At 26.6% G+C, this 7893-nt stretch overlaps 2 long non-coding RNA genes across 3 annotated transcripts; both read right to left on the reverse strand.

The window, feature by feature from the left end:
- Positions 1 to 222: 222 nt before the first annotated feature.
- LOC119663311 lies at positions 223 to 716 on the reverse strand. Of its 2 annotated transcripts, none has more exons than XR_005251031.1 (3): positions 608 to 716; positions 397 to 502; positions 223 to 326 (listed from the first exon to the last, which is right to left on the reverse strand). It is a non-coding gene; the product is annotated as an uncharacterized LOC119663311 (long non-coding RNA). The 2 variants fall into 2 exon arrangements; XR_005251030.1 differs by having other exon boundaries at positions 397 to 505.
- A 5689-nt stretch (positions 717 to 6405) lies between these two features.
- LOC119663310 lies at positions 6406 to 6899 on the reverse strand. The gene is made up of 3 exons (XR_005251029.1): positions 6791 to 6899; positions 6580 to 6688; positions 6406 to 6509 (listed from the first exon to the last, which is right to left on the reverse strand). It is a non-coding gene; the product is annotated as an uncharacterized LOC119663310 (long non-coding RNA).
- Between the last annotated feature and the right edge of the window lie 994 nt (positions 6900 to 7893).

A 7893-nucleotide genomic window follows, 5' to 3' on the forward strand; every position in this document is an offset into this window, starting at 1 on the left:
ATTTTTAGCGACGAATTATTTCGGGTTTCCAGAAAAAGTATTACTTAATTTGAGAGATGTGTGCATATTTTTTTTATTTAATTATTTAATGAAGTGCTATGAGGGACACACTTTCAATGCACTATCTTACATACTAACTTACAAACTAACAAATTAAATTGAACATACTAATTAAATTGTTGAACAACAAAAAAATTTATTCAAAACCAATCATTCAAAACCAATAAAATAAACGATTAAAAATTGAAATCCGGGTCGACGGACCGGACGGCGTATAAAAATTGGCACGTACACTGTCTAAATTTTCGTTATCCTGGCCTTTTAAGCTAGATCAAAATTATTTTTACAGTTTTTTAAATATTGTTAAATATATATTAATTATTTATTTGAACTTACTTCACGTATTTCTAAAAATAAACGGAAATTATATATGCCCATACTTAGTATCGTCAGTAGTAGGCATGTCATCACAGCCAAGGCAAACCAATGCATCGTCATAAGACTTCTAAAATTAATAAAAAATATATTTATTATTTATTTCAAGTATTGTTAATATAATTTTAAATATTAAATATAAATTTTAAAATATTGTTGTGATTATTCCCACACTATTCACGTGTTCGTTTGCGATCAACTTGAATTTCTGTGGAACGTTTATTATCTTCTATACATTGAAGATAATATCTGTGTTTCAAACACACACTATTATTTTTAATAACAACAATATTTCAAAAACTTATTTTCCAACTAACTGACATTATTATAAATTATCACAGTTTACTTAAATATAAATACAATATAAATACAATATAAATACAAATAAATATAAATTTTAAATACAAATTCAGATACCAATCGCCTAAGTTCAAAATTTTTGCATGACGTGAGTTCTTGTAAACTTTATTTTAATTAAACTTTTTTTAATTTAAAATTTTTTTATTTAATTTTTTTTTATTTAAAATTTTATTATTTAAAATTTTATTATTTAAAATTTTTTTGTTTAAAATATTTTTATTTATAAATTTTTTTTATTAATTTTTTTTTTGCACGAATTTCTTTTATTCATGTATATTATATTCAAATACATTGTCTTGTCTACATATGGTTTATCTGAGGTTCTCCATTACATAGCACCTGATCAGAAAAATAATTAAGTATTAAATATTAACCTTAACAGCAAGACGCTATAAAAAACAAAAGTCGTATATCGCAAAAAAGGTACCAAATAGGAAAATCTCAGTACCAAGTATCTAGATACAAGCAAAAATATAATAACAGCAGAAAAACTTCAATTAAATGTGATCAATAAATAAAGTCATTAAAATACGTAAGCCCACGTTGTATACACAAGTGGCTTAAGTCGAAAAAAATAACAAAAACAATATGATAATAATAGAAAAAAGAAGAACTCGTAGAAAATTCTGTAGAGAAGAAAACACTAGATTTAATTTTTAACTGCCGCCTTAAATGAAATATTTGAATATGTCAGGTGCTGTTCACGATCTCTTCTTACCATGAGTTGTTATTATGTCGGCTTATTTTGATAATATACGCGTGCCTTGCAAAAATTTCCAAATAATGAAAAAATGTGATAGGCATTTGATTTAATTGCCTTTAAATATACGAATATATATACAATAGAAAACTTACAATCTCTTTTAAGCCACGGAAATCAGTTAGTTGATCATATATAATATAAATAAGAAGTCGAAACTATTCTCCTGATACCACAACGCGTTCAACTCCAAAGTGAGACACAAGACTTACTTAACGGTGATTGGAATATAAACTAGTAAATCTGTAGTAATGTCCAGGATAACTAAACACCTTTAGTCTCTTGAAATTAATCAAAGGTTATATTATTACATATCTTATGTGTATTCCTTATTAATGCGATGTGACTGTTTATTAAGATTTGATTTTGTTAAATTACTGATATTTTTTGAAAGTGAATTACTAGTTACAGCCCTTACTTGTAGGTAAGTGGATTTTTTAAAGTTAAAGTACAAGTACTCAAAATGTTGGTTTTCTAAGCATAAATAAAGTACTTATCATCAAATCTTGGTGAAGCATAAATAAAGTACTTATCATCAAATCTTGGTGATCTACTTATAAAAATATATCTTACGAACTCATCAAAATACATCGTGTGAACGAACACTGCAAGGCTTACTGCAGTTCTTTCTATTCATTGTTGTACAGGAGCCGACGTACAGAGACTGCGCATTCCTCTTAATCCTCATTGTAGAAATTGTGGAAACGTACAGGGAGAAGGAAACCAAAAAACACTTCTTTTGTGAATGCCTGGTTTTGGCGTTCAGAAGAAATAGAATTTTAGAAAACTACTTCTTTGACAGCTTCTCAGACTGTTCAACGATAAAGATAAAATACTAATTAAATAATCTAATCTCGACGGGATGGATTTAGTGTCTACACTTTTATACTAGAGATTCTTATGAGGGATGTGGTGGCAAAACGGCATTACCGTTCTTGAACGTAATTGGATAGAGAAGCTTTGAAAGGGTTGAAAGTTAGTTTGTAGTAAGAGAATGGTCAACATTCTTTGTATTTATATAGTTTCGGTGTAAAGGTTTCGAAAAGTAGTACTCCAACAATAAAAATGGTCGTTTTGATGTTGTATACTGGTATATATTATAAACTTCAAAGCGCTAAATCAAATTTGCGATATAATTTTTTATATAAATATTCTGTGATAGTAGTATAGGATGGATCGACTATTTATGTCTCTTGAGTTATCAATGAAGTTATTTTCCAAACTAGATTTAATTTCATTAAATTTAAAATTCTAAATCTAAATTTAAAAATTATTTGTTTGTACTCTTTCATAAAATAAAGTTGCATTAATTCTCAAAAACATATTATTATTATTTTTTCTTCTATTAATAAGTAATCTAAATTGAGGTCCGCGTTATGACAAAAACTAAAAGTTCATATATAGGCGTGTTATTATGTTTGTAAATATATATATATGCATATCAATATTTATATATTTTATGGGTCTCATATTAATGTTTTTTTTCTTTTGAAACAGATGTTTACATCTATTGAGGTTCATACAGAATTTCTGTTTTCTATCTTTAATTATGTAGTCGACGAGGCTCTGCATAAAATTTTCATATGAAAAGTATGCTAAGTAATCGTATTTAATAAAGAAATTTAAGAATTTCAAATTTTGATTTATGTATGAGTTTAAATTATGTACATAGATAACATATGAATGTGCTGGAAGCATCTCCCAGATTAACTGGTTTCACTGTACTCAAGATTTGTTGGTATTAAATTCTTCTTCTTTGTTTTATTTTTTCTTAACGAAGTGCTTTATATTTTCAAAACTATCTTATCGATTAAAGCTTTTGATTAATTTCAAGTTGCAGAGAGTTTACGTGAATCACAAAAATGCAACTAATTATATTAAATAAGTAAATAATTTTTTATTTCAATATAACTCATTTAAAAATAAGTGGATTTACTTAATAAGTCATGAACTAAATAAAAAAAAAACAACAAAAAGTTATTAAAATAAATAAAATGACTTAAAAATAAAATTAATAAAATTATGTTAAAATGTGTGAACAAAGTAAACCATATCTGTACCTTGCAGAACCCATTGTCATAAGAATTTTACGGAAATGATGTATGTGACAAGCTTGCAAAAGCGGTACTTTTATTCCAATATCAGAAATTGCGGAGTTTTATGGTGTATCTACTTGACTTGTCAAACTGCACCGACAGTATAAAATATCGAACTTATTCTAACACCACGGCCTATGTTATTTCTAATACCAAAGCCGTAAGGCAATCCTCGTAATTCATTTATGTCTACAACAAACATTATGGCAGCTTTCTAAGTCTTAATAAATCTGAACTAAGATTAAACACTCGGTTTATAACTGGAAACTGAGACTTTCTGTACATTCCGTGAAATACGGTATAAAATATCAGTCCATCTTCCACTTATAATAACAATTTAATGAACCCATAATATTTTTTTCGGTCATATCATCATAACCTATTTTAGTTGTTTGTGGTTTTTTCATGAATTTGTATAATTATAATATACTAGATTTCAATTTATTTTCAAATTAATAGGCATTAATTTATATGCTTATTAAGCACTCCAATTTACCTAATTCTCATTTCAAAATCTGCTCTATAAATAATTGAAGACGTAAGCAAAGATGATATTAGATATTAAACTGCATTAGGTGCTACAATATATTTAAAATTCAATTACTATATACTTAAAACCTTTAATTTAATAAAGATAAAAAATTACTGAAACTAATAAAAGACCAAATCTAGAAAAAAATGAAATAGTCAAATAAATGAAATTAAACTTATTTTTATTTAAATTATAAAATTTTAACGTAAATTCTATATATTTTGGACTGTTGATTTTATTTAGAAAAATTTTATTAACACCATGGTCAGCCTATAAAGTATCTCTGTACTGGTAAAGTGATATTGTTTGCTGTATCAGTGGAAGGAATTCAATTTAAAATGTTATTATCATTAGATTGTCTAAAAACAAATTCTTCGTGACATACTTTTTTAATTTCCAGAAACCTTTAATCATCTGATTTGCAATTGCTGCTCCTACGAAATTTTGAATGCTCGATAACCTTCATTGATACCAGTCTGGGTAAGCTGTATCTTATTTCATTAATTGATGGATGAGTGTTGAGACCTGACATTGGTCTTATATTTAAAAATGTGTTTTATAAACAACCTTGGTTTAGTTTTCCAGATTAGATTTATAAAAGTGTTGGATGTTTCTTGAAAGGATTATAGGGCAATTGTAATATACAATTAAGAGTGTAAACTTAACCACCGAAACATTTATAATGATTATTTTTAACAGGGAATACAGTTTTAATGAAATTTATATATCTTTGATATCGATCACGCTTGCCATTATCTTGTCTAAAAAATGGACCTTTATGAACATTTTTGTCCAAGATATATTTAAGTAAAAGAAACGTCTTTACTCTTACACCACGAATGATTGTTTCTAAGGATTGTTTTCTAAGTGCAAGAATTTGAATCTATGAACGATAAAGGCACGCTTTAAATAACCATGCTTTAAGTTTAGTTCCAATTCTTCTTTCCGTTTATAATGGTCACGTTTCTTTGAGACTTAAAGTGATTTTTTTTAAATGTTAAATTTTTATATATCATTAGAGCTTTCTTTAGCGCTTTAATACTTTTAGCATATATACATATTTAGCATACATTTTTTTTTATATTCAACCAATTAGGAGTTAATTGATTTAATTTCCAATACTTTTGTGTTTTTCCTTAATACCATTATAATATTATCTTGTAATATTATTTTGAACGTAATGCGAAAGGATCTGGCTCCACATTAGTGGAACAGTAATCTTGAGTTAATTTTATTTATTCTGGAAGTTCATCTTTTTCGTGTTCTAACTTAATCTATAGTGCGACTGCTTTAGTTTTGCCTCCTTCTTCCGTTTCTAGTCACGTTTTCAAATCATATATTTCTTCTTCCATCAAAAGTTTATCACCGTTCAAATGTTTATTTTCGCTACGCAAAAACTTAAATTCTTTTTCCATCTCAGTAATGCTTGTGTTGGAGCGCTTGAACTCAAATAATTAATAATTGTTTTGATTAAACTCTTCTAAATTTGATATATTCTATATTGTAAGTTATATTTTTAATATATTGTACAACTCATTCCCATGTTGATATTTTAAATTATCATATAAATCTCTTTATAAGTATCGATCTGTTTACCCATAACACACATTTTATCAGTGAGAAATTGTATTTCCCTTGACAGCTTATCTGTGTGAAGTCGATATCTGCTATATCGATTGTAGTACTTACTGTTTTTATATCGATATTACCTGAGACTATCCATCCCAAAGAAGTCTCCTGTAGTTAATGTCGATTCTGCTTACAGTGTTGAATTACATTTGTAATTGAGTACGACATCTTTTAAAGAGAATATTAGAAGTCGATATCTGCTATATCGAGTGTAGTACTTTCAGTTCTTATATCGATATTACCTGAGACTATCCAACCAAAGAAGTCTCCTGTAGTATCATTCCATTGAATTTCTGAATTTTTGTGCTTTTGTAGATCCAGATGAATGATATACTCTTTTCTTATTATATTTTATTATACAGATAGAATTTATTTTTAGCGATGAATTGTTTCGGGTTTCCAGAAAAAGTATTACTTAATTTGAGAGATGTGTGCATATTTTTTTTATTTATTTATTTAATGAAGTGCTATGAGGGACACCCTTTCAATGCACTATCTTACATACTAACTTACAAACTAACAAATTAAATTGAACATACTAATTAAATTGTTGAACAACAAAAAAATTTATTCAAAACCAATCATTCAAAACCAATAAAATAAACGATTAAAAATTGAAATCCGGGTCGACGGACCGGACGGCGTATAAAAATTGGCACGTACACTGTCTAAATTTTCGTTATCCTGGCCTTTTAAGCTAGATCAAAATTATTTTTACAGTTTTTTAAATATTGTTAAATATATATTAATTATTTATTTGAACTTACTTCACGTATTTCTAAAAATAAACGGAAATTATATATGCCCATACTTAGTATCGTCAGTAGTAGGCATGTCATCACAGCCAAGGCAAACCAATGCATCGTCATAAGACTTCTAAAATTAATAAAAAATATATTTATTATTTATTTCAAGTATTGTTAATATAATTTTAAATATTAAATATAAATTTTAAAATATTGTTGTGATTATTCCCACATTATTCACGTGTTCGTTTGCGATCAACTTGAATTTCTGTGGAACGTTTATTATCTTCTATACATTGAAGATAATATCTGTGTTTCAAACACACACTATTATTTTTAATAACAACAATATTTCAAAAACTTATTTTCCAACTAACTGACATTATAATAAATTATCACAGTTTACTTAAATATAAATACAATATAAATACAAATAAATATAAATTTTAAATACAAATTCAGATACCAATCGCCTAAGTTCAAAATTTTTGCATGACGTGAGTTCTTGTAAACTTTATTTTAATTAAACTTTTTTTAATTTAAAATTTTTTTATTTAATTTTTTTTATTTAAAATTTTATTATTTAAAATTTTTTTATTTATAAATTTTTTTTATTAATTTTTTTTTTGCACGAATTTCTTTTATTCATGTATATTATATTCAAATACATTGTCTTGTCTACATATGGTTTATCTGAGGTTCTCCATTACATAGCACCTGATCAGAAAAATAATTAAGTATTAAATATTAACCTTAACAGCAAGACGCTATAAAAAACAAAAGTCGTATATCGCAAAAAAGGTACCAAATAGGAAAATCTCAGTACCAAGTATCTAGATACAAGCAAAAATATAATAACAGCAGAAAAACTTCAATTAAATGTGATCAATAAATAAAGTCATTAAAATACGTAAGCCCACGTTGTATACACAAGTGGCTTAAGTCGAAAAAAATAACAAAAACAATATGATAATAATAGAAAAAAGAAGAACTCGTAGAAAATTCTGTAGAGAAGAAAACACTAGATTTAATTTTTAACTGCCGCCTTAAATGAAATATTTGAATATGTCAGGTGCTGTTCACGATCTCTTCTTACCATGAGTTGTTATTATGTCGGCTTATTTTGATAATATACGCGTGCCTTGCAAAAATTTCCAAATAATGAAAAAATGTGATAGGCATTTGATTTAATTGTCTTTAAATATACGAATATATATACAATAGAAAACTTACAATCTCTTTTAAGCCACGGAAATCAGTTAGTTGATCATATATAATATAAATAAGAAGTCGAAACTATTCTCCTGATACCACAACGCGTTCAACTCCAAAGTG

Source organism: Teleopsis dalmanni, unplaced genomic scaffold (assembly GCF_002237135.1).
Source record: "Teleopsis dalmanni isolate 2A unplaced genomic scaffold, ASM223713v2 unscaffolded_contig_0284, whole genome shotgun sequence".
NCBI classification, from domain to species: domain Eukaryota; kingdom Metazoa; phylum Arthropoda; class Insecta; order Diptera; family Diopsidae; genus Teleopsis; species Teleopsis dalmanni.